The 25702-nt window shown below is 45.7% G+C and overlaps 1 protein-coding gene across 1 annotated transcript in view; it reads left to right on the top strand.

The window, feature by feature from the left end:
• Window positions 1-265: 265 nt before the first annotated feature.
• The window catches only part of LOC126235458 (high-affinity choline transporter 1-like), a 402761-nt gene continuing 377324 nt past the window's right edge, over window positions 266-25702 (top strand). The window contains exon 1 of the mRNA XM_049944181.1: window positions 266-358. The gene's annotated coding sequence lies outside the window, so the exon portion shown is untranslated. The remainder of the gene's footprint in view (window positions 359-25702) is intronic.

Below are 25702 nucleotides of genomic sequence, written 5' to 3'. Positions count from 1 at the left end.
TGTGGCACACTAAAAGCGAGAGTAATGGTAATCTGTATTTTTTGGGGAGTGGGGGGGGGGGGGGGAGGGATGACTGTAACAAATTGTAATCCCATCCAGAACCTAACCTTGGGTCCAGGTCTGGGTATAAACCATGCTTACGCAACGCTCCAGCGAAAAGTACTCGGATGACGCGGGTCACTTGCTGCGGCCGGCAGGCGGCAGCAGCGTCGCGCCTGCCGTGTCGCTCGGGCCTTGAGCAGGTGGCGGCCGCAGCAGGTGAGTGGCAAACCCGAAGACCAGCAGCGGACTGCAGAAAGTCGGCCGCCGCACCAGCTGTAGCAGCCGCGCCACACCGCACCACTCGGGCTTACAGCAGGTCAGTCACTCTCCGACGGCTACCGCTGTCACACGCATCTCTGCGTAGCGACGGGGGCTATAAAGCAATACACAGCCTAACCAGTCTCTGAATATTGTTGTTTCACATTATTATTTATTTACGACGCTTTGCTCATGCGTCAGTTCCGGTGTTTGCCTCCGGAGCATTTCTCCTGCAAACATGTGATGTTCAAGTATCTACAGTGCTGTACATTTACGTAAAATGCATCTCTAGCAAAGTGTATGAACGGCGAATGTGTTAAGCTCAAATTTAGTGCTCTTACGGAAAACGACGACGCACAGTATAGTAGATATCTCAACATTATTCTTATCCCGGGAGCAATAAACGCCAGCCAAACACCAAAACTTGCCACCTGATGATGGAGTAAAACCTCCGAAATGTGACCTCCTTCTTCTTCGTGTTCTTCTTCTTCTGTGTCTTATTTCCAAGGCCGTTGCTAGGGGATTTGCCGCCATAGGCGAGAAATGGAAAATGACGCTCCGTCGTTATTCTACCATTGGTGTTCCCCATATTCCCCCCCCCCCTCCACCACCACCAACTACCAATGGCACGAGAAAGTAATTTTTTAAAATTTTTTCCTCTATTTTTGAAATTTTCCAAAATAACTGGAACAAGAAGAAACAGTTTTGAGGTACAGGCAATGTGTTTACTTTCGTCAAAGTAAGTAAAGACCCGGAATAGATTTTCACTCTGCAGCGGAGTGTGTGCTGATATGAAACTTCCTGGCAGATTAAAACTGTGTGCCGGACCGAGACTCGAATTCGGAACCTTTGCCTTCCGCGGGCAAGTGCTCTACCATCTTTTTTTTTTTTTTTTTTTTTTTTTTTGCATTGTGTTCGTTGTTGATCGTTGTGCTTGGTCGTTGCGGGCGTCACATGACATCCGGTCAAGTTCGTTTGTTGATCCTTCCACTCATTTTTTTTTTTTTTTTATTACAGAGGCCAACCAGCTCTCTGTCCGAACACGCTGAGTTACCGTGCCGGCTCATCTAAGCTACGCAAGCACGACTCACGCCCCGTCCTCAGAGCTTTACTTGTGCCAAAGGTCCCGAGTTCGAGTCTCGGTCCGGCACACAGTTTTAATCTGCCAGGTAGTTTCATATCAGCGCACACTCCGCTGCAGAGTGAAAATCTCATTCTGGTAACATCCCCCAGGCTGTGGCTAAGCCATGTCTCCGCAATATCCTTTCTTTCAGGAGTGCTAGTTCTGCAAGGTTCACAGGAGAAAAAAATGGTTCAGATGGCTCTGAGCACTATGGGACTTAACATCTGTGGTCATCAGTCCCCTAGAACTTAGAACTACTTAAACCTAACTAACCTAAGGACATCACACACATCCATGCCCGAGGCAGGATTTGAACCTGCGACCGTAGCAGTCTCGCGTTTCCGGACTGAGCGCCTAGATTCGCAGGAGAGCTTCTGTGAAGTTCGGAAGGTAGGAGACGAGGTACTGGCAGAAGTAAAGCTGTGAGGACGGGGCGTGAGTCGTGCTTGGGTAGCTCAGATGGTAGAGCACTTGCTCGCGAAAGGCAAAGGTTCCGAGTTCGAGTCTCGGTCCGGCACACAGTTTTAACCTGCCAGAAAGTTTCAAGTAAAGACCTATCAAGCAAATTTCCGTACGCTTTTGGAAACAATTCGGTGTGTTACAAGTTTTCCTCTTTTTTCTCATTTGCTCAGTTTTTTCGCAGTTTCCTTTGAAATCTGCTCCTCGCTGCTCTAAAGCTCCCTAGTCTTGCATAATGGCAGGAACTGCCCCGCTTCTTTCCCATGTGTCTTGGGATCTATCCTCATAATCTTGTTACACAAATCTGAATCTATTTGTGTCATATAAGGGTGCAGTCCCATTCTTTTCAGGTCGTTCATACGGATCCTAATCCACGTCGACGTACAGAACCTCTTTCTGGATATTTCTGTTCTTATTACACGGTTACGTTCACGGTGCATGTAATATCAGTACCAGTGTAAGGGATTCTCTTGAAGCTTTTTCGCTATGTTTGCTATCTCAAATGAGCCTTCGATGTGGTCGTTTCTTACTCTGTGTTTTAGGGTCACTTGTAGAGACCAGCGCAACACCATTTACTATAATCTGGAGCTTCCGGTCGTCTGATTTTCGCACAGAATCTGATCCATACTTTAGAGTTGGTCTTATTTTCGTTTGTTTATAGTATATTAAGAAAAATTTTCGATTTTGAGAGGTGGTAGTGTGAACCAAAACAAGAAAAACATATTCCGTAAATATGGGCTCTAAAATAAATCCCTTAAGAGCTATGGGCAATTCATCATCTTTGCTGCTGTGAAACGCATCTCTTCTACTGTCAGCTCCTTGCTTATACCAACGACCTACAGAAAGTAAACAAATGGATTAACAAATGAGATCACATTGTTCTTGATTTATTTCAACATACAGGACATGGGCTCGATGGTTGCTTCGATTTGTTAGAGCGTAACAGAAGATAGTCTGCCTTTTCCCGTGTGGAATAACAGGTTTCCATTATACTGATAAGTGCAAAGATAAAACTGCAGTGTAAGAACCTTCCACAAACCTATCAGAACACAAAATAGTTCCCTTAGAAGCAATGCATACGCTGCTCTGATACAGAACTGTAAATAATGCTTACAGTAACAACACTACTCGATTTTGACTGCGTGCTGTATCAATGGACAATAACAAGGAATGTGTTTCACAGCAAGGAAGATGAACCTGTGCTCATAACTCTTAAGGTAAGCATTTAGGAATCTATGTTTAGTGGATATTTTTGTTTTGTTTTGGTCCTTACTACCACCTCTCAAAATATGGAATACTTTCTTAACACCCTGTATTTCCTTTGACTTTGAAAGGTAATCTTACATAGCAAATGTCTCCTCCACTTCAATCATCCAATTTTACACGCTTTTATCGTATTCATCAGTGGGAGCTGTGGATATTCTTACCGAGCTGAAGACCTGAAGTGATCGGTTTTTGTCATAAGGGCATAATCTAGACGTAGAGGCAGCTTACAGCTGGTGGCCATTCATGAAAAGTTGCAGTAAGCGTACTCCGTTTTGGTCCCACATAGCCCGCATCTCGTGGTCGTGCGGTAGCGTTCTCGCTTCCCACTCCCGGGTTTCCGGGTTCGATTCCCGGCGGGGTCAGGGATTTTCTCTGCCTCGTGATGGCTGGGTGTTGTGTGATGTCCTTAGGTTAGTTAGGTTTAAGTAGTTCTAAGTTCTAGGGGACTGATGACCATAGCTGTTAAGTCCCATAGTGCTCAGAGCCATTTGAACCATTTTTTTTGGTCCCACATACTCTCGAGTTCTAGCGCCGTGCACCGAGCATTAAGATAGTGTTAAATTTATGGTAGAGATCCTGATAGTAGAACTATGACATCAGCGTTTGAAAGTACACATGGAGTCGGTTTCTGTAGATGAGACATAATTCATAACCAGATTGAATATTAGTGAACCCTAGCCTTTAGCTTGAATTCATCGTTGTCAACTTCAGGGTTGCGTCTTTTGTATTGATTTTCTCGTAGATGTTCTTGAGAAAACAGACGTAGTAATCTGGGACACAGCGCACGAAGATCCTGCTCTAGATTCATACAAAACGCGATGTAACTTAGTGACTGGTTATGTACTTATCTGTATTTCAAACAGAAAGTCACGGAAAGAGCCTAGCAAATTTGTGTGCGTGTAAACTTGGGAGTACGTTGACAATTCGAGAGGTAAATGTACATCGTGGCTTAATGACACAGGGAACCAGTTGGTTCGGTGTTCAGTCTGATCTTACTGTTGATGCCAAGTTTAAAGATCGGAGAGTGGCTTGAACATGAAACAAGGAGAGGAATTCGTGTGGCGCCGACCTACAGACAATGACTTCGTTTTACTCTTTGGCAATACCTTGGCAAGAAGTTGCATAAATGGCAACTGCGTGTAGAATGCGTTGAATGATGCAGTAATATACTAATTCGCTGTCACATTCTGTAGGACCCTTTAGATGGGCTTGCATAACCCTTACGTATCGCTGGAGTAGCTGAATCCCATGGTGCGCCTCAGTACGCTGCCGAAGTAGCGCTGTGAGCTTCAGAGTAGCTCCTGCACAGTTTTTCAAGAACTTAAAAATTGTTACTGTAGAAATACAGCAACCAGCCATTTTTTATAAAGATTTATTTGAGGCATAACGTGTTCCGGACTTTCACTCACCTTCAGTTGGCGTAACACATTTATACTTGTATAAACAAAACGTTTTCTTCATCTGTATTTTGGACGATATAACTATTTTATTCTTTAAATTGCGGCTCCCTTTTTACGAATCTATATGAACAGTACACTCATATGGCAGGTGCTGCACTGTATCAGTGATGCTAATTATGTGTGTGCTATTCATGTAAGCGCGAAAACAACGAGCCATTATTTATACACTTTTTTTTCCACTAGCTGCTTATATTTTATGACCCACCGTCTAATTTCTTATGGTGGGTCGTATATTGCCATTCAGCCGCTGTGACTGGGTCCGGGGTCCGCAGTGACAAAGTAACGCCACGCCGGCTCCCGTCCCCACTCACACCGTTGCCCTTGTCCCGCCACGTGGAGGCGGGCTCTGTTTAGATCCATTTGATATCTTTTTTTTTGTGCAGCATTAGAAAACTTATAACTAATACAAAATTAAGTAAGATATTAATAAACAAAACGAAATTATATATTTAGAAAGAAGGAAGGAAGAGAACTGAATAGAGAAGTTATAGGTATAATATGGCCCGTCACCTGGTTGTGGGCGGCGGCCCGGGTCTTGGAATGACCCTCAAGACGCTGGCCGTTGCTCACCATGCTTTTAACATCTACCATCCTAAAAACTACCTTAACTAGAAGAGATTAGGGTACGTTAAAGCTAGAAACTAAGACTAAGACCTCCATGTCCAGCCTGCTAAACTATTTACGATATACAATAGAGAGGTAACTGGTTTTGTGCTTGGCTCAAAGTTGCTAATGAAAGGGTACTCGTGGTAAAAGTAATAAGGTAATGACGCTAACGGTTTGTGTTTAGCCTGCAAGGCTCCTAGTAGAGTACATCAGGCGCAAGCACCTCCCGGCCCCGCCGACAACACGACCTGAACGGTGGTTTTCCCCGATCTACCATAGGTATCCGTCGGGTTGGGCTCAAAAGAGAGGAACCACAATTAAGATCCTTCCATCCAGGACGTGCGCCGCCTCTTACCAGGGGGGCGTAGGTCCCTTGAAGAGGTGCCCAACTTTAAGCTTCAGATGAGAAGTTCTTAGTATAGTGGAGGTTGAGGTATAGGCTGTGTAGGTTGGTTGTACAAACAGTTCACACTGAGCCAATGAGACTTACAATGATACGTGGTGTGGCAGTTAGCACCTTCCGGCCCCGCCAGCAACACAGCCTGAGCGGTGGTTTTCCCCGATCTACCATAGGTATCCGTCGGGTTGGGCTCAAAAGAGAGGGACCACAATTAAGATCCTTCCATACAGACTGTGCGCTGCCTCTTAACGGAAGGCGTAGGTCCCTTGAAGAGGTACCTAGCTTTAAGCTCTTATTGGACATGGAGATGCTGTTAACTATTTATATATACGGTGCAATCTGTTTTTAGGATTGTGTGTGACTTGTGCACCTCTTGTCGGTTGTTCCACTCTGTTCTTTGAATTTGACTTGGTTGACACTATGGATCATCCGCGCTGGACGCTTCAATATCTGTGTTGGTGCCCTGGTCTGTATCTGTTTCTTCTTCATCACTCGTGGTGCTAATCATATCTGTATCCCCCTGGGCATCGTGACGTCTGTTTGGACCGACTTGCCTTCGGTATGGTCTGTTGCGCAAGTATTCTATTTGTTGGATCTTCGAGATTTCGTCCGTTAGTTTGTTGAGTTCAGTCCACCTTTCCGGGTCGCGTATTATGGCATGTAGTTCGTTCTGTGTGTTCAGGCGATTTATGTGTACTGTGTGTCTTATGTTCGTGCGTTGTCCGCAGAAGAAGACAGTATGTTCAGGGGAACCTTCTTCCCCGCATGTGCATCTATTAGTCAGCTGCAGACTCACGCGGTACAGGTGCATGGGATAAGGGCCATGTCCTGTGATGAAATGTACCATACCGCGGCTGGGATCAATATGTTTTAGTTTTAGTCTTTCCCGGATGTCGGGGAAGAAGTTGTAGACACGGCGGCCCTTATCGCTGTTGGCCCACTCGCTCTGCCAGGTATCCACTCGCCATGCTCTGAGTTGGCGTCTTGTGTCAATCGGTACACCAGTGATCTGCCGAACCTGGTCTATTCTCCCCATCCTAAGCCAGTACATTGCTGCGCGGTACCTGATGGTGATATCTATGGGGAAAATTCCCATGACGACACATAGTGCGTCATTTGATGTTGTGTTGAATGCCCCTGTTAGTCGAAGTAGAACACTTCTTTGGCCTCGACGTACAATGGTTCTGTTGGTTGAGAGATTTAACCTGTGGGCCCACGTACTGGCAGCAAAGCATAGTACTGACTCGAAGAGAGCGCAATGGTATGTTCGTGTCACTGACAGGGGTAGTCTGAATTGTTCCGAATTTAGCCTAGCCAGTTTGTGTAGTATCTTTTCTGCTTTGTTTGTGCATATTCGCATGTGTTCGTGGAAGTTCAATCGTTCATCGATGTATACTCCTAGATAGCGTGTGACTGCTAGTCTTCTTATGTTTGTGTCCCCGATTTTGACTATTGGGTTCCTGCGCAGGATACCCTTTAGCAATGTATATTTAGACAATAAAATCAACAGATTTAAAGGTAATATGTCGAGTATTCCAAAGCAGTATTACAGGGTCATTACTGTTTACAATATGCAGGGTGGCCCATTGATCGTGAACGGGCCAAGTATCTCACGAAATAAGAGTCAAGCAAAAAAACTACAAAAAACGAAACTTGTCTAGCTTGAAGGGGGAAACCAGACGGCGCTATGGTTGGCCCGCTAGATGACGCTGTCATAGGTCAAACGGATATCAACTGCGTGTTTTTAAATAGGAACCCCCATTTTTATTACATATTCGTGTAGTACGTAAGGAAATATGAATGTTTCAGTTGGACCACTTTTTTCGCTTTACATGGCGCTGTAATAGTCACAAACATATGGCTCACAATTTTACACGAGCTGTTGGTAACAGGTAGGTTTTTTAAATTAAAATACAGAACGCATGCTGTTATAGCGTGATTACCTGTAAATACCACATTAATGCAATAAATGTTCAAAATGATGTCCGTCAACCTCAATGTATTTGGCAATACGTGTAACGACATTGCTCTCAACAGCGAGTAGTTCGCCTTCCGTAATGTTCGCACATGCATTGACAATGCGCTGATGCATGTTGTCAGGCGTTGTCGGTGGATCACGATAGCAAATATACTTCAACTTTCCCCACAGAAAGAACTCCGGGGACGTCAGATCCGGTAAACATGCGGGCCATGGTATGATGCTTCGACGACCAATCCACCTGTCATTTCAATACCGCTTCAACCGCACGCGAGCTACGTGCCGGACATCCATCATGTTGGAAGTACATCGCCATTCTGTCACGCAGTGAAACATCTTGTAGTAACATCGGTAGAGCCGGCCGCGGTGGCCGTGCGGTTCTAGGCGCTCCAGTCCGGAACCGCGCTGCTGCTACGGTGGCAGATTCGAATCCTGCCTCGGGCATGGGTGTGTGTGATGTCCTTAGGTTAGTTAGGTTTAAGTAGTTCTAAGTTCTAGGGAACTGATGACCTAAGATGTTAAGTCCCATAGTGCTCAGAGCCATTTGAACTATTTTTATGGTGAGGCATTGGCGTCGTGGCAGCACTGTAAAGCATGACCGGATTTATGGTGAGGCGTGGTCGTGCGGTAGCGTTCTCGCTTCCCGCAGCCGAGTTCCCGGGTTCGAATCCCGGCGGGGTCAGGTATTTTCTCTGCCTCGTGATGACTGGGTGTAGTGTGATGTCCTTTAGGTTAGTTAGGTTTAAGTAGTTCTAAGTTCTAGGGGACTGATGACCACAGCAGTTGAGTTCCATAGTGCTCAGAGCCATTTGAACCATTTGAACATCGGTAGAACATTACGTGGGAAATCAGCATACATTGCACCATTTAGATTGCCATCGATAAAATGGGGGCCAATTATCGTTCCTCCCATAATGCCGCACCATACATTAACCCGCCAAGGTCGCTGATGTTCCACTTGTCGCAGCCATCGAGGATTTTCCGTTGCCCAATAGTGCATATTGCGCCGGTTGACGTTATCGCTTTTGGTGAATGACGCTCCGTCGCTAAATAGAACGCGTGCAAAAGATCTGTCATCGTCCCGTAATTTCTCTTGTGCCCAGTGGCAGAACTATACACGACATTCAAAGTCGTCGCCATGCAATTCTGATGCATGGAAATATGGTACGGGTGCAATCGATGTTGATGTAGCATTCTCAACACCGAGGTTTTTGAGATTCCCGACTCTCGCGCAATTTGTCTGCCACTGATGTGCGGATTAGCCGCGACAGCAGCTAAAACGCCTACTTGGGCATCATCATTTTTGCAGGTCGTGGTTGACGTTTCACATGTGGCTCAATACTTCCTGATTCCTTAAATAACGTAACTATCCGGCGAACGGTCCGGACACTTGGATGATGTCGTCCAGGATACCGAGCAGCATACATAGCACATGCCCGTTGGGCATTTTGATCACAATAGCCATACATCAACACGATATCGAGCTTTTCCGCAACTGGTAAACGGTCCATTTTAACACGGGTAATGTATCACGAGGCAAATACCGTCCGCACTGGCAGAATGTTACGTGATAGCACTTATACGTTTGTGACTATTACAGCGCCATCTGTTACAAAGCGAAAAAAGTGGTCCAACTAAAAGATTCATATTTCTTTACGTACTACACGAATATGTAATAAAAATGGGGGTTCCTATTTAAAGAAAACGCAGTTGATATCCGTTTGACCTATGGCAGCGCCATCTAGCGGGCCAACCATAGCGCCATCTGGTTTCCCCCTTCAAGCTAGACCAATTTCCTTCTTTGTAGTTTTTTTCGTTTGATGGTTATTTCGTGAGATATTTGGCCCGGTCGCTATCAATGGACCGCCCTTTATATAGTGAGGTGACAAAAGTCATGGGGTACTTCCTAATGCCGTGTGGAACCTCTTTTTTCCCGTCTTAGTGCAGCAACTCGACGTGGCGCGGGCTTAACAGGTCGTTGGAAGTCCGCTGCAGACTGAGCCACGCTATTTCTACGGCCATCCATAATAGTGAAAGTGTTGCCGGTGCAGGATTTGCACACGATGTGACCTCTCGATTCAGTCCCATAAATGTTCGCCCGGATTCACGTCTGGCGATCTAGGTGGCCAGACCATTCACTCGAATTGTCTAGAATGTTCTTCGAACCAATCGCGAAAAATTGTGGGATGGTGACATGGCGCATTGTCATCCATTAAAATTCCATCGTTGTTTGAGAACGTCAAGTCCATGAATGGCTGAAAATAGTCTCCATGTAACCGTACACAATCATTTCCAGTCAATGATAGATTCAGTTGGACCATTCCATGTAACACAGTCCCCATCACTATGGAGCCACCACCAGGTTGCACAGTGTCTTGTTAACAACTTCTGTCCATTGCTTCGTGGGGTCTGCGCCACACTCGATCCCTACCATCAGCTCGTATCAACTGAAATGTGGATTCGTCTGACGAGGCTACGGTTTTACAGCCGTCTAGGATCCAATGGATACGGACACGAACCCAGTTAAGGCGCTGCAGGCGATTTCGAACTTCTAGGAAAGGCATCGCGTTTGCCGTCTGCTGCCACAGCCCATTAACATCATATTTTGCCGCACAGTCGTTACGGATACGTTCGTGGTACGTTCCACATTGATTTCTGCGGTTATTTCGCGTAATGTTGCTTGTCTGTTAGCACAGACAACTCAACGCAAACGGCGCTGCTCTCGGTTATTAAGTGAAGGCCGTTGGCCACCGCGTTGTCCGAGGTGAGAGGTAATGACTGAAATTTGGTATTGTCAGCACACTCTTGACACTCTGTGTCTCGAAATATTGAATTCCCTAACGATTTTCGAAATGAAATGTCCCATGCGTGTAGCTCCAACTACCATTTCGCGTTCAAAATCTGTTAACTCCCGTCGTTCGGCTATAATCACGTCGGGAATCTTTTCACATGAGTCGCCTTAGTACAGATGACTGTTCCCCCAATGAACTGCCCTTTTATACCTTGTGTAGGCTTTACTACCGCCATCTGTATACAGGGTGTTACAAAAAGGTACGGTCAAACTTTCAGGAAACATTCCTCACACACAAAGAAAGAAAATATGTTACGTGGACATGTGTCCGGAAACGCTTTCTTTCCATGTTAGACCTCATTTTATTACTTCTCTTCAAATCACATTAATCATGGAATGGAAACACACTGCAACAGAACGTACCAGCGTGACTTCAAACACTTTGTTACAGGAAATGTTCAAAATGTCCTCCGTTAGCGAGGATACATGCATCCACCCTCCGTCGCAGGGAATCCCTGATGCACTGATGCAGCCCTGGAGAATGGCGTATTATATCACAGCCGTCCACAATACGAGCACGAAGAGTCTCTACATTTGGTACCGGGATTGCGTAGACAAGAGCTTTCAAATGCCCCCATAAATGAAAGTCAAGAGGGTTGAGGTCAGGAGAGCGTGGAGGCCATGTAATTGGTCCGCCTCTACCAATCCATCAGTCACCGAATCTGTTGTTGAGAAGCGTACGAACACTTCGACTGAAATGTGCAGGAGCTCCATCGTGCATGAACCACATGTTGTGTCGTACTTGTAAAGGCACATGTTCTAGCAGCACAGGTAGAGTATCCCGTATGAAATCATGATAACGTGCTCCATTGAGCGTAGGTGGAAGAACATCGGGCCCAATCAAGACATCACCAACAATGCCTGCCCAAACGTTCACAGAAAGTCTGTGTTGATGACGTGATTGCACAATTGCGTGCGGATTCTCGTCAGCCCACACACGTTGATTGTGAAAATTTACAATTTGATCACGTTGGAATGAAGCCTCATCCGTAAAAAGAACATTTGCACTGAAATGAGGATTGACACATTGTTAGATGAACCATTCGCAGAAGTGTACCCGTGGAGGCCAATCAGCTGCTGATAGTGCCTGCACACGCTGTACATGGTACGGAAACAACTGGTTCTCCCGTAGCACTCTCCATACAGTGACGTGGACAACGTTACCTTGTACAGCAGCAACTTCCCTGACGCTGACATAAGAGTTATCGTCAACTGCACGAAGAATTGCTTCGTCCATTGCAGGTGTCCTCGTCGTTCTAGGTCTTCCCCAGTCGCGAGTCATAGGCTGGAATGTTCCGTGCTCCCTAAGACGCCGATCAATTGCTTCGAACGTCTTCCTGTCGGGACACCTTCGTTCTGGAAATCTGTCTCGATACAAACGTACCGCGCCCCGGCTATTGCCCCGTGCTAATCCATACATCAAATGGGCATCTGCCAACTCGCCATTTGTAAACATTGCACTGACTGCAAAACCACGTTCGTGATGAACACTAACCTGTTGATGCTACGTACTGATGTGATTGATGCTAGTACTGTAGAGCAATGAGTCGCATGTCAACACAAGCACCGAAGTCAACATTACCTTCCTTCAATTGGGCCAACTGGCGGTGAATCGAGGAAGTACAGTACATACTGACGAAACTAAAATGAGCTCTAACATGGAAATTAAGCGTTTCGGACACATGTCCACATAACATCTTTTCTTTATTTGTGTGTGAGGAATGTTTCCTGAAAGTTTGGCCGTACCTTTTTCTAACACCCTGTATGTGCATATAGCCATCCCATGACTTTTGTTACCTCATTCTACACTCATGCTCATAAATTAAGGATAATGCTGATACATGGTGAAACAACGCTCTGGTGGGCTGTTTGCGGGTTTAAATCACCTCGGGGTATGACCATGCGGTGCATTTGACCTGCCGTCGTCGCGCGCTGGCGCTGGCAGCAGTCGACATACGCAGAGGTTTGTTGGAGCATGTCAGAGTACGGTGCAGCGAGTAAGTGTGAACACTTTTCAGACGTGCTAATGGTGACTGTTTGTTGAAAATGGCTCAAAGAACATATTGATGACGTTATGAGGGGTAGAATACTAGGGCGATTGGAGGCTGGTCAAACACAGCAGGTCGTAGCACGGGCCCTCCGTGTGCCACAAAGTGTGATCTCAAGATTATTGCAACGATTTCAGCAAACAGGAAACGTATCCAGTCACTACAGTACGGGACGTCCACAGTGTACAACTCCACAAGAAGACCGATATCTCACCATCATTGCCCCCAGACTTCCACGGAGTACTGCAGGTAGCCTTGCTCGGGAACTTACCGCAGCCACTGGTACAGATGGCTCCAGACACACAGTCTGCAGACTACTGAACAGTCATGGTTTATTCGCCCGGAGACCTGCAAGGTGCATTCCACTGACCCGTGGTCACAGAAGAGCTCGTAAAGCCTGGTGTCAAGAACACATTACATGGTCATTGGAACAGTGGTCCCAGGTTATGTTCATGGACGTGTCCAGGTATAGTCTGAACAGTGATTCTCGACGGGTTTTCATCTGGTGTGAACCAGGAACCAGATACCAAACCCTTAATGTCCTTGAAAGGGACCAGCATGGAGGTCGTGGTTTGATGGTGTGGGGTGGGATTATGATCGGTGCACGTACACCCCTGCTTGTCTTTGACAGAGGAACTGTAACAGGTCAGGTGTATCGGGACTCATTTCGCACCAGTATGTCCACCTTTTCAGGGGTGCAGTGGGTCCCACCTTCCTCCTGATGGATGACAATGCACGGCCCTACCGAGCTGCCATCGTGGAGGAGTACCTTGAAACTGAAGACATCAGGCGAATGGAGTGGCCTGCCTGATCTCCAGTCCTAAACCCCATCGAGCACGTCTGTGATGCTCTCGGTCGACGTATCGCTGCACGTCTTCAAACCCCAAGCACACTTCAGGAGCTCCGACAGGCACTGGTGTAAGAATGGGAGGCTATACCCCAGCAGCTGCTCGACCATCTGATCGAGAGTATGCCAACCCGTTGTGCGGCCTGTGTACGTGTGCATGGTGATCATATCCCACACTGATGTCAGGGTACATGCGCAGGAAACAGTGGCGTTTTGTACCACATGTGTTTCGGGACGGTTTTCTCAACTTATCACCAATACCATGGACTTACAGATCTGTGTCGTGTGTGTTCCCTATGTGCATATGCTATTAGCGCCAGTTTTGTGTATACCACGTTGTGTGGCACCACATTCTGCAATTATGCTTAATTTATGAGCATGAGTGTATATATATGATGTAGCGGATAAAATCGGAAACTCTGTTAGATATTTTTCAGACGTCTATTGGAAGGCTGCAAAGCCAGATGACTGTACTGAAAGTTAGAAAGGTCAATGGAAGATCTATGAGTGGTGCAGAGACTTGCAGTTGACCCTGAACATAAATAATTATAAGGTACTGCGCGTAAATAGGCGATGTGTTCCATTACTATTTGATTTTGCTACTGGTGAAAAATCTCTGGGAACAGTCACTACTCGTAGGTACTTTGCCAAACGAGAACCTGGGAGTGGTTAAGTGCCAGGCCACTAAAAATGAAACACTTTATCCAGAAAAAGACACATTTATTAAATAAAAATATTGTCGATGCTGTTGTTACAATGTTTTAACATACGTAATTAACAGGCAAAGATAAATGCAAGCAATGAACAATAAAATTTAAATTTTAAGTTGCAAGTAGAAATGTGTAATAGTGTAAACTTTGACCTCAGTGGGTTGGTCCACCCACTAAATAATTCAGTAAAGCATTGTATGGCTTCAGTTTCTACTACAACAGACAAAAACATTTTAACTATCACACGTTTCGAAAAACATGCTCCAAGCATCAAAAACATGTAATTAACAGTTCAGTTAGCACCTTTAAAGACAGGAAATCAGAACAGGCAAGGAACAATTACAAAGGAATATGAAATGTAGACAGGGAAATATTACCTGACCGTTCATGAATAATAAGGTGAAATGCAAATCTTAGGTAAAGAACAGGTAGCAATGTACAATGGTTAACTTTAAATTGAGATAGGCTACTTTTATAGAAGAATGTGTAAACAAAATGTAAACTAGAACTGCCTCCGGGATTTACTTAAAACATCCATCAAAATTGATCTTGAGTATCAAATGTGGTTGCATAACGGCAGGACAAATGATGTTCATAAATTACGAACTAGGTTCAAACCCGATAACAGAAATAACAATGATATAACCAATGTAAGTTAGCCTTGCCAGAAAACATTTTAAATAAAACTGATGTTAAACCTAAAGCACAGAGTATTAAAAAAACAGAATTCACAGCTTCTAATAGCATTTCGTACAGTCTACACAGAAAGGAGCTCACCAATGCAGTCCACGCACCTCAGAAACTCCACTTTGCCCGTGATTTCTGAAGATATAAATGACAGACCTAGCTAGGGGACCGCCTTCCGCCAAATCCGAGAGATGTGCTTCTTGCACATATAAGCTGGTAGGTTAACAACACAGACTTGCTTAAAATGATATTCAGTTACGGAAGTTGCTCAGAGCGTCCATGCCCCACATAGCTACCAGCACCTGTCCTTCGAGCTGATGCGGACCGCCGTGAATTCGGCGCTGAGAACGTGCACGTGTCCTCAGGCGAGACGAGAAGCAGTAGTTTGCTTGCCTAAAGGCAAAGAGGCTATATCACGCTTCCGCTTACACATCGGGACAGCGTAAGGGTCAGAGTAACCGTTCGAATCGGCCTAAATTGGAATGACCACATAAAAAAAATTGCAGGAAAAGCAAATGTTGGCCTCGGATTCATTAGAAGAATCTTGATGAAATTCATCAACGAAGGAAGTGGATTCCAAAATACGTGTTCGACCGAGTCCTGAATATTGTTCCTCAGTGTGTTGGATTTATAGCAGAAACGAACGAAGAATGGTAAATCTCGTCACGGGATCGTTTAGTTAGCACGAGGGCGTTATGGAGATGCTCAACAAGCCCCCTGTCAGTAGCTACAGGAAAGGCGTTGTGTATGACGGAAAATGAAATTATAAGAGCGTGAGGTCGAAAAAATAGTCCAAGAATGGAAGATGGCATACATTACCGCCATAAGTACGAAAGGGAGCTGGAAAGATCCGACTACTTACAGGGGAATAAGAGTAAAGGCTTCGGTGAGTAGGTTGTTCAGTAGTACAGTAAAGAACAGATTCGAAGGGACTGCGCAAGTTGTTGTATCGCAGGAACAGTCCTGCTGGGAAAATCTGTGGTGATGACATTGGGTTGGTGGGTTGGGTTGTTTGGTGGAGGAGACCAGACAGCGAGGTCATCGGTCTCATCGCATTAGGGAAGGACGGGGAAGGAAGTCGGCCGTGTCCTTTCAAAGGAACCATCCCGGCATTTGCCTGGAGCGATTTAGGGAAATCACGCAAAACCTAAATCAGGACGGCTGGACGCAGGATTGAGCCGTCGTCCTCGCGAGTGCGAGTCCAGTGTGCTAGGATAACATCTTTTGTGTACCCCAGATGTGTCAGAAAATTTTCGCAAAAAATCAAGATCTCCTTTTTGTGTTTGTTGGCTTAGAAAAGGCTTAAGATTCTGTGCCAAGGAGGTTACTATGGACAACACAGGAAAAGATTGGAGTGGACGGTGAATTAACAGCGTTGGTGAAAAGAATTTGTCACCAATGCGAGACAGCTGTGAAGGTTGGTTTAAGATATTCTAGAGTTTTAAAACAAGTAGAGGATTAAGACAAGGATGCTGTATGTCACCAAGCTTGTTTAAGTTGTTCTTGGATACTCTAACAACCCTACCATAACAAAGGTCAAAAATTAACTATGATTGTAGTGTTGCCCACGCTGTTAAATATTGCATTTTCGGGAAACAACAAAGTTATATTATGTGTCAGGTGTCAAAGATGGTTCAAATGGCTCTGAGCACTATGGGACTTAACTTCTAAGGTCATCAGTCCCCTAGAACGTAGAGCTACTTAAACCTAACTGACCTAAGGACATCACAAACATCCATGCCCGAGGCAGGATTCGAACCTGCGATCGTAGCGGTCGCGCGGTTACAGACTGTAGCGCCCAGAACCGCTCGGCCACTGTGGCAGGTGTCATTAGAGCACAGTTAATAAAGTCATTTCTTGAAATAATTGATAAACTAGGCAGTCATCTTTTCGTGTTTCCCACGCTGGTCTCGTTGTGAACTCATGGCTCAATTGTCGAAAATCTAGGTAGTGATGATTCCAAGCTCGGATGCAAAGAGGCCTAGGTGTTATTCTGCGATATTAAAAAGTTTTATATATGTGTTTCATGAGCCATTCTTGAAGATTAAACTTTTGCAAGTTAGGACAATGGGGTTGTAAAAAAGTAATCAGCACTCCGAATTTAAGTTACACTTCTTTTTTATTACTTTTGTTGCAATATCACGTAACTCGTTCCAAAACATCACTTCACAATATAAAACATACTTGAAAATATCTTCCTCACTGTTGAAGTTCACATTTCATAAACTGACCACAATTTGCGTCTTTTTAACATGACGACCAAAGCTTGACTCTCTAATAACCGCTCACGCTCCCAAAAATCAGAGTTACAAGTACGTCAATGATCATAGTGACAAAAGAAAGGATACACATAAGAATAATATCATTGCAATATATACATATCGATGTATCAAAGTACCTCTACATTAATGAAATCAAATATTAATGTTGTCACAGAAATACGTTAACTATTTTACAGAAACACAGTAGAATATTGCTGGTATCGAGAGGTTGAGGTGAGGTGCCGTAATGGTTACGTAATTCAAGTACCATTAAAATACGGAAATAGACAGTGCAGAAGTTTGGGTGCGACAGTACAGCATCAGAATTTTCATTCATTTCTGTTTGTTGACGATAAAGTACTTCTGGTTCTCGATAAGGATGAGGCCATGTATAAAATGAGAAGGTTAATGGATACTTATTTACAATGGGAACTTACAGTCAGTACGGATAAAACATCTTGTTGTTGGAATTGGGCAAGGCGAGGACTTGGATTTTGAGTTTGTCCAGGTAAGAAATGTAGAAGTGTTCAAGTATCTGGATTCACTTGAACAGTGTGATGTGGACATAGCCCATAATTGGAGCGAGGGTGGCTATTACATAATTAAATGGTATCATTTGGAGTCGGTACATATCCATATGAATAATGAAAGTAGTGAAATTTGTGGTAACGTCTTATGGGACCAAACTGCTGAGGTCATCGGTCCCAGAAAGTAGTGCTTCCTGCTGTGGTTGAAAGCATTCTGACGTATGGTTCAGAGTGTTGGACACAGAACGAGAGACAAAGGGGGAAACTGAGGCTGTCGAAATGGGCGGGTTACGCCGTATCATTGGACCGATTGAGGAATGAAAATGTAAGAATGGAGATGGATGAAGTGGAACCAATCACAGATGGGACTGATCCTTCGAACACTGAACTGGTATGGACACGTCCGACAGATGGAAGTACAGCAGTAGCCGCAGTGTTTGCTCAACCGGTCTCCGTCAAGGAGAAGGACCCGAGGGAAGCCGAGGGCAATGTGGAGGACTATCACCAAAGCCGTGGAAAGGAGAGGCCTATAGCAAGAAGAGTGTCAAGGTAGACTTTTGTGGAATCTGAGAATAGGCAACTAGCGATAAGTGGAAACGTCTGCTAAAGTAAAAATGTAAGTAAAATGGAAGAAGCGGTGGGCAACATAGCAACGTTCTGCCACAAACATCTCCCGAAGTTACGACGAAGAAACATCACGGAAATGAGGGATCATACAGGAGTTTTGCAATAATCGTTCGCTAATGGAACAGACCCGCGCTACAACACCGTAGTGTGGCTTGTGAACTGTAGCTGCAGATTTAGAGTAAAAGGCAGTTGCAGCGTCCAAAGTGCAGTAGGCAAAAACGTATTTACGAAGATGCAAATAGTATTGCGCCAATTGTAGATGAATGATGCATAGCCACGTAGCTCAACCACCGTTAACAATGATAAATTAATCTTAAAAATTACAATTTATACTAGGAAGGTCACACGTGACACATTCCGGAAAGTATTGTCCCACGAGGCTTCCTCAAATGACTGATAGACCAATGATATAGTACAGAGTGTAACATATGATACAGAGTGTAAGTTACATTTGGGAAAGGAACACAGCGGTGAGTTAAGTTGTCTCCACGATATTCTGTCTCCTCTCTCTACATCCGAGACTTTTAGGAGCGCTTCCACAGAATTTGCAAACGTAAAAGGAGTTAAGTGGCAGCTAAGATTCGATTGCGAGATGGATGGATGGATATGGTGTTATGGGCGCTCAACAGTGTAGTCTTTAGCGCCCGAACGGAAACAACAACGGACGAGTGTCACTAAAATGCAGCAAGTGCAAAAATAGGACGAAAATTAAAGGTGACAGTCTACATAGGCAGTATGCACGTCAACCGTAGCAGAGTGGAAAGCAGCACATAAAGAGAACTGCAAGAGACCGTAGGGGAAGGGGTTAAAATTAAACACATAGCACATGTTTGGAACTGGCCTATTACAAGAATAAAAAGGAGTGGTCAGCCACTCGGCAACACACTAAAAATTCCAACCTAAAATTTTAGGCTGAAGCCCAGAAACATCACAGTACTTTAAAACTTTTTTGACACTCGCCTCGTCATCGGCTAAAATCGAGGGCAGATCCCCACTAATATTAACTTCCGCCCTGACAGAACGATACAAAGCACACTCAACTAAAATGTGGCGTACAGTGATTCGTACGCCACAGGCATCACACAGCGGGGGTTCCTCTCGCCGTAGTAAGAAAGCATGCGTAAGAGGACAGTGCCCTATGCGAAGACGTGTAAGGGTCACTTCGTCACGCCTAGGTGACCGGCAGGAGGAACGCCACGGCTGAATGGTGGGTTTCACCAACCCCAGCTTATTTTCCCTCACCGCCAGCCATTCCTCCTCCCACAATTCCATATACTTCCGCCGCAGCACAGAAACGACACCTTGCAAAGGAATAGAACATTGTGTCACCTCCGGTAATCTGCAGGCGTCCTTGGCAGCTCTATCAGCTTGTTCATTTCCCCGTATGCCCACATGCCCTGGCACCCAGCAAAAGGACACTTGCTTGCCCTGTCGTTGGAGGAGGTACAGATGGTCATAAATCAGCTGTTCCAACTTCTCCGCTGGGTACAGGTTCTGCAGTGACTGTAATGCGCTCAGTGAGTCAGAGCAAATTAGGAAGTGTTTCCCCTGAGTACACCGTATCTGCTCCAAGGCCTTCAGGATCGCGTGAAGTTCTGCGGAAAAAACAGTGTATTCCTGGGGAAGACGATTCCTGATGACAGGTTCAGGGAACACTACTGAGCAGCCAAGAAAATCCTCCTGTTGGGATCCATCAGTGTAGACTACTATAAAATCATGATGCCTATCTAAAATGGTAAAAAACAAAGATTTGAAAGTAAAATCTGATGTACTGTCTTTCTTAAAATTTGCCAAATCTAAAATCAGTCTGGGCCTCTGGAGGAGCCAAGGTGGATATCTGCTCCAACCTCTACGTGAAACATTAAAACCGGCCACACCCATCTCTAAAATGCAATCCTTTGCACGAATCCCATAGGGCCTTGTTGCTCGTTGCCGGTTGCGAAAAAGCGTTTCCAGTGGAGGCCGAGCAACAGTGTGGTATGCAGGTGTGTATGGTGTGGATAATGTTTGATAGGCCTGGTGCACCATTAGTAGACGCCGCCGGAGGTGAAGTGGCGGTTCACCTGCCTCTGCACAGAGGCTCGGTATGGGGCTCGTTCTGAACGCCCCAGTGGCCAACCGAATCCCCTCATGGTGCACCACATCCAACAGCTTCAAATAAGTGGGTCTTGCAGACCCATACACCGTGCATCCATAATCAAGCCGGGACCGCACGAAGGCTCTGTAAAACCGGAGCAGACAAGTCCTGTCTGCTCCCCATGTGTGGTGACTAAGACATTTTAAAATAGACAGCGCATTAAGAGACCGTTTTTTCAGTTCCTTAATGTGTGGTAGCCACGTAAGCTTAGAATCAAAAGTGAGGCCCAGAAACTTCACCAAGTCTTCAAAATTCAGAACGGTGTCCCTCATCCTCAACTCAGGCAAGTCAAAAATGGAACGAGAACGGTTAAAAAGAACACACACCGACTTATCAGTTGAAAACTGAAAACCACTCTTCTGTGCCCATTCATCCAAACGTCGCAGAGTGAGTTGCAACTGACGAGTCGTCGTTGCAAGGCTTGAAGAAGAGCAAAATACAGAGAAATCGTCCACAAACAAGGAACACTGCACAGGACTTTTCACAACAGACGTAATATTATTAATAGCAATAGGAAAGACCGTCACACTTGAAACACTACCTTGAGGGACACCGTTCTCTTGTTCAAAGCGACTAGACAGTACGTCTCTGACTCGGTACCGAAAATAACGTGGCGACAGGAAGGACCGAATAAAATTGGGAAGACGTCCACGAAAACCCCATTCGTGGAGCTGCCTGATGATAAGATGCCTCCAAGTAGTATCGTATGCCTTTTCAATGTCAAAAAATATTCCCAACAGGTGATGCTGGCGCAGGAAAGCCTGTTGTAAAGCCGCCTCCAGGAGGGCCAGGTTATCAAAGGTGGAGCGATACCTCCTGAACCCACAGGGCAACACTACGGTAGCTACCCGAGCACGTGCGGTCTTTCCCAGGTTTTAAAAGAGGAATTAAAATTGCTTCACGCCACGAGTCGAGGAAGTGACCGGACATCCAAACAAGATTAAAAAGTCGGAGGAGGATGTCTTTATTTCTCCCTGTGAGGTGCCGTAGCATGCTATAGTGGATTCTATCCTGACCAGGGGATGTATCACGAGCCCCACACAATGCAGAATCCAGTTCCCACATGGAAAATGGGCAGTTGTACTCTTCTGTATTGGGTGAGCGGAAGTCAAAACTGCTCCTCTCAGCAGCCACTCTGTGGGGCCGGAAAGCTGGATTCTGACTGGCGGTTGCAGTAATAGCTGCAAAATGAGCCGCCATAGACTGGGCAATACCTTTTGGGGTCGTTTGGAGAGTACCATTACACATTATAGCTGCCATAGGGCACCTCCCACCTCTCCCAGAAATCCTCCTGATGGTCTCCCATACAATGGAACTTCGCGTAGAACGATTAATGGTGTTCAGGAACTGCTGCCACGACCTCTTCTTGCTCTCTCGTATAATCCGACGCCACTTTGCCCGCGCCACCCGAAAGGCTGCAAGGTTCGCTACAGTTGGCCGGCATTTGAACCTGCGCAGAGCTGCCCGCCAAGCCCTGATTGCAGAGCGGCATTCGTCGCTCCACCAAGGGACAGGCTGCCGCTTCGGTAGTTCCGTGGACTGTGGGATGGACGCTTCACTGGCGCGGTGGATCACTTCAATAATATAATCCACCCATTCCTGGACACTGGCCCGATGTTCAAACTGGGCGAGTTGATCAGTTGGCTCTACGGAGCACCCATCGAGGCGGTTTCCTTTCCGGTTCCACTGCATGTGGCAGGTGAATCCGGATGGGGAAGTGATCGCTGCCGTGTAAGTCATCAACCACTTCCCATGCAGCAGTGTGGGCGATGGCTGGAGAGCAAAGCGATAGATCAATGGCAGAGAACGACCCAGCTGCAATGCAAAAATGTGTGCTTTGACCTGTATTTAGCAAATAGGCACTGGAAAACAGAAGAAGCCTCTCGATTGTTCTACCCCTGGGGCAAGTACTCGCAGAGCCCCAAAGCATATTGTGTGCATTAAAATCACCACAGAGGATGAAGGGGTGGGGGAGCTGTGTAAGAAGATCACTGAGAGCTTCTTCGTCGAGCACATCATGCGGGGGCAGGTAAAGCGAACATACTGTTAGCATATGACGCACATGTACTAATGTTGCAACTGCCTGTAAATTCGTCGTGAGGGAGAGAGGCGAGGAGTGGTAGTCGGTGTTGACGAAGATGCCTACTCCTCCTCGAGCTCTCTGTCCACTCAGGTCGTCCTTTTTGTGGAGGACATAACCACGTAGCTCAGGGGTGTATGTTTCACTGAAATTTGTCTCTTGCAGACATACACACATAGGTCTATCCTGAATCAATAGACGTTTCCTCCACACGTGTTCTGAACTCTTGCAGGTTCCATTGTAATATGGGAGCCATCACGGTGGTTGTATTTTCTACTTCTCTTTCCGCCGAGGTGGTGAGACTGCAGCGGGTGGAGGCTCAGTCTTGGGGCGAGATGATTGCCCCATATTCTCAGACTCCATCAGCTCTGGGGAAGAGTCTGATGAAGCGTCTGGTGGGACCACGTTAACATGGTCCGAGGGCTTACCAGACCATTTAATGTGTTGGTGCTGCTTGACGGGTGCTTTCCTGTGTTTAGGGGGCTTTGCTGGAACTGGAGCTGGGGTGTTTATGACTATGCAGGGCTTTGGAACAGCCTCAGCCATCGGAGATGCCTGGGGCTCTTCAATGTTAGCTACTGTACCTTTCTCTGCTGTTCGAGGAGGGGCTACAGGCTCTGATACACTTGCTGCCTTGCAAGTGCACTGACATGTGCAGGTGTTCGTACCAACACTAACAACCTCCGTCTGTGTAGATGCATCGACTTTAGGAGGCGACTTCTGAACAATGGAAGCAAAAGACGTAACGAATGTGGGGGGCTGCATGGCCTTAAAGATCTTTTTGGCCTCACTGTAGGGGATACGCTTTGTTGTTTTTATTTCTTGTATTTTACGTTCCTCTAGGAAGATTCTACAGTCCCTACTCCAAACAGGGTGGCTTTCAGAACAGTTTATACATCTGACAGGCGACGAACAGTCAACTCCGTCATGGGCAGCCTTACTACAGTTGTCACAATCGCTTCACCTTTACACCCTAGAGTTGTATGCCCAAAACGCTGGCACTTAAAACAGCGCATTGGGTTTGGGACATACGACCGGACGTTTAGTCGAAGAAATCCTGCCTTGACGTGTTCTGGGAGTTTGGGGGTACTGAAAGTGAGAATGAAGGAGTCAGATTTCACCAGGTTCCCATCCACCCTTTTCGTGATGTTCTGAACGTCAACAACTCCCTCCTGAGCCCACTCACTCTTTAATTCTTCTACAGGAATGTCAACGAGATCCCTACAGGTAACAACACCCTTACTGGAGTTCAGGGTGCTGTGAAGCTCTGTATCGATTGTGTATTCCCACAAGCTTTTAGCTGTTTGAAGATTAACTGCTTGCTGAGCAGTTGATGTTTCAACAAGCAGTGTCCCATTCCGTAAACGCTTCACTGATTTTAAAGTTCCAGCTATTCCTTCTAGACCCTTTTGGATATAGAATGGAGAAACCTTTTCAAAGGAACCCTCTTTCCTTTTTATTATTAAAAACACATTCTGGTTGTCAGTATGTGCTCTGTTACTCTGAACTGCCGTACGTTTGCTGACGCCTGAGTCAGAAGGACTGGCTAACCTAGCCCTCTTGTTGGATTGGGTGGTAGTGCCTACCAGCGGTCCACCCATCCCACTGGCCAGCGAAAAATTAGAAGGAGGAAAAGAGGAAGAATTCGTGGTATCCATGGTCGTCCCACGAGCAGCTAGGGAAACTTATGTCCATCCAGACAGAGCCCCGCATGCCTGGATAAGCCTTGTACAATTGAGGGGCGGCAGGTTCTACAGAGGTTGCCCGCTAGCGACTGTTCCACCTCAACAGCCATGCATCTTGTCGGCGCGCAGCACACCTTAAGATTGAAGGGTTTTTTATAGAGGTATGTACCGTCCTCGCGATCCAGGCAATCAAGCCAAGATCCCTGGTCACTACGACACACAACGTTCCACCGTTGTGCCAAACGGTGGTCGCTGAAGCATGCCCAGAGCTTACGGTATCAGCAGACTGGCGGCGCCCACCAGTCCACAGCTCGGGGACCCCGGGTTCGCCAAGCCCGTACCCAGCAAATGAATGCTGAGTCCCCTGAGGGGCGATTGCGAGAGGTGTGTTCAGTTATCTCAGTAGGTAGTGTGTTGCCTCCAAAACGTAAAGCGCCTAGTTCGAGTACCGGCACAGCACTGAGTTCCTACTTTTCTGGAAGGTTCATAGTAGCTTACTCCTCTGCACAGTGAAAGTTTCACACGGCCTGCGAATATGCTGTAATATTACAGTATTCACAGTGCGTAAAAGCGGCACGTAACAGCATAAGCAAACCTGTAACTTGTGAGCATTTGGTTGAAGATTTGCCCTTTTTAAATTTCTTCCTCATTGCTGTTTTCTACGTAATCTGATGTCTAGGTGACCACTGCAGACTATACCTAATTACAGTGCTAATTTAAATAAATTTTATACGAGTAAATAAGTATCGAGTTTTAGTAACTTCACCGTCAAGGAATCAGTAGTAGTTTGACTGTCTGAGAACCTGATCGATCGGGGCTGTCGTTCCACCTAGATACCACTCTGCCACTGGGAAACTTAAACGACGTATTGCCTCGTTTTCCATGCGATCGGTCTGATACCAGTAAAGGCGAGCATTCACCGCACATGCGGTTTACAGCAACGCACAGACTTACAGCCTGCACGTAAGTGGCGCTTGCGCAGTGACGAGTGCATCACGCATGTACCGACAGGTTCTTAAAGGGGAGGGCTCTATGTACTTTCACTGGTATACACGTGACGACGGCAGGAACACTTTGCGCCGAAATTGGTAGCCATTGATTGTAGCAAGTTCTATCTCTTGTCTTATTTCTGTGTTTCGTATCTTGTCTGTCAGTGTGCAGCCTTTGACTGTCCTGAGAAATTTCATCCCAGCTGATGTAATTTTCCTTCTGTCTTTCTTCGAGAGTACCCACATTTCACTTCCGGATAATACTTCCGGTACTGTCATTGTTTTATAAAGCTTCAGATTACTTTCTTTTCTGGTTTTACATTTCGGACTTCTACGAATTGTTCCACATATCTGTTTAAATTAGCAAAGGTTTCTTTCTGTGTCGCGATCCATGCTTGGAGATATCTCACATCCAAGATCTTTTACATTTATCTCAATATTGAAATTGATCATGTTTTCCTCATAAATGCCATTTCTGGTCATTTATTTGGAGATATTACCAGTTCATATACTTCTGCTATATTTCAAAGATGAATAGCCCTCTTTGTAAATTATCTTCTGTCTGTTCCACAATAAAATCGTCTGCATATAATAATAGTTATAATAGATAATGCCACTATAACCACACCTAAAAAGAGAGCCAAACACATTTACACTTTCA

This window comes from Schistocerca nitens, chromosome 2 (assembly GCF_023898315.1).
Source record: "Schistocerca nitens isolate TAMUIC-IGC-003100 chromosome 2, iqSchNite1.1, whole genome shotgun sequence".
Taxonomy (NCBI): domain Eukaryota; kingdom Metazoa; phylum Arthropoda; class Insecta; order Orthoptera; family Acrididae; genus Schistocerca; species Schistocerca nitens.
Note: the sequence above shows the minus strand (reverse complement) of the source record. Positions and strands in the feature narration are given on the sequence as shown.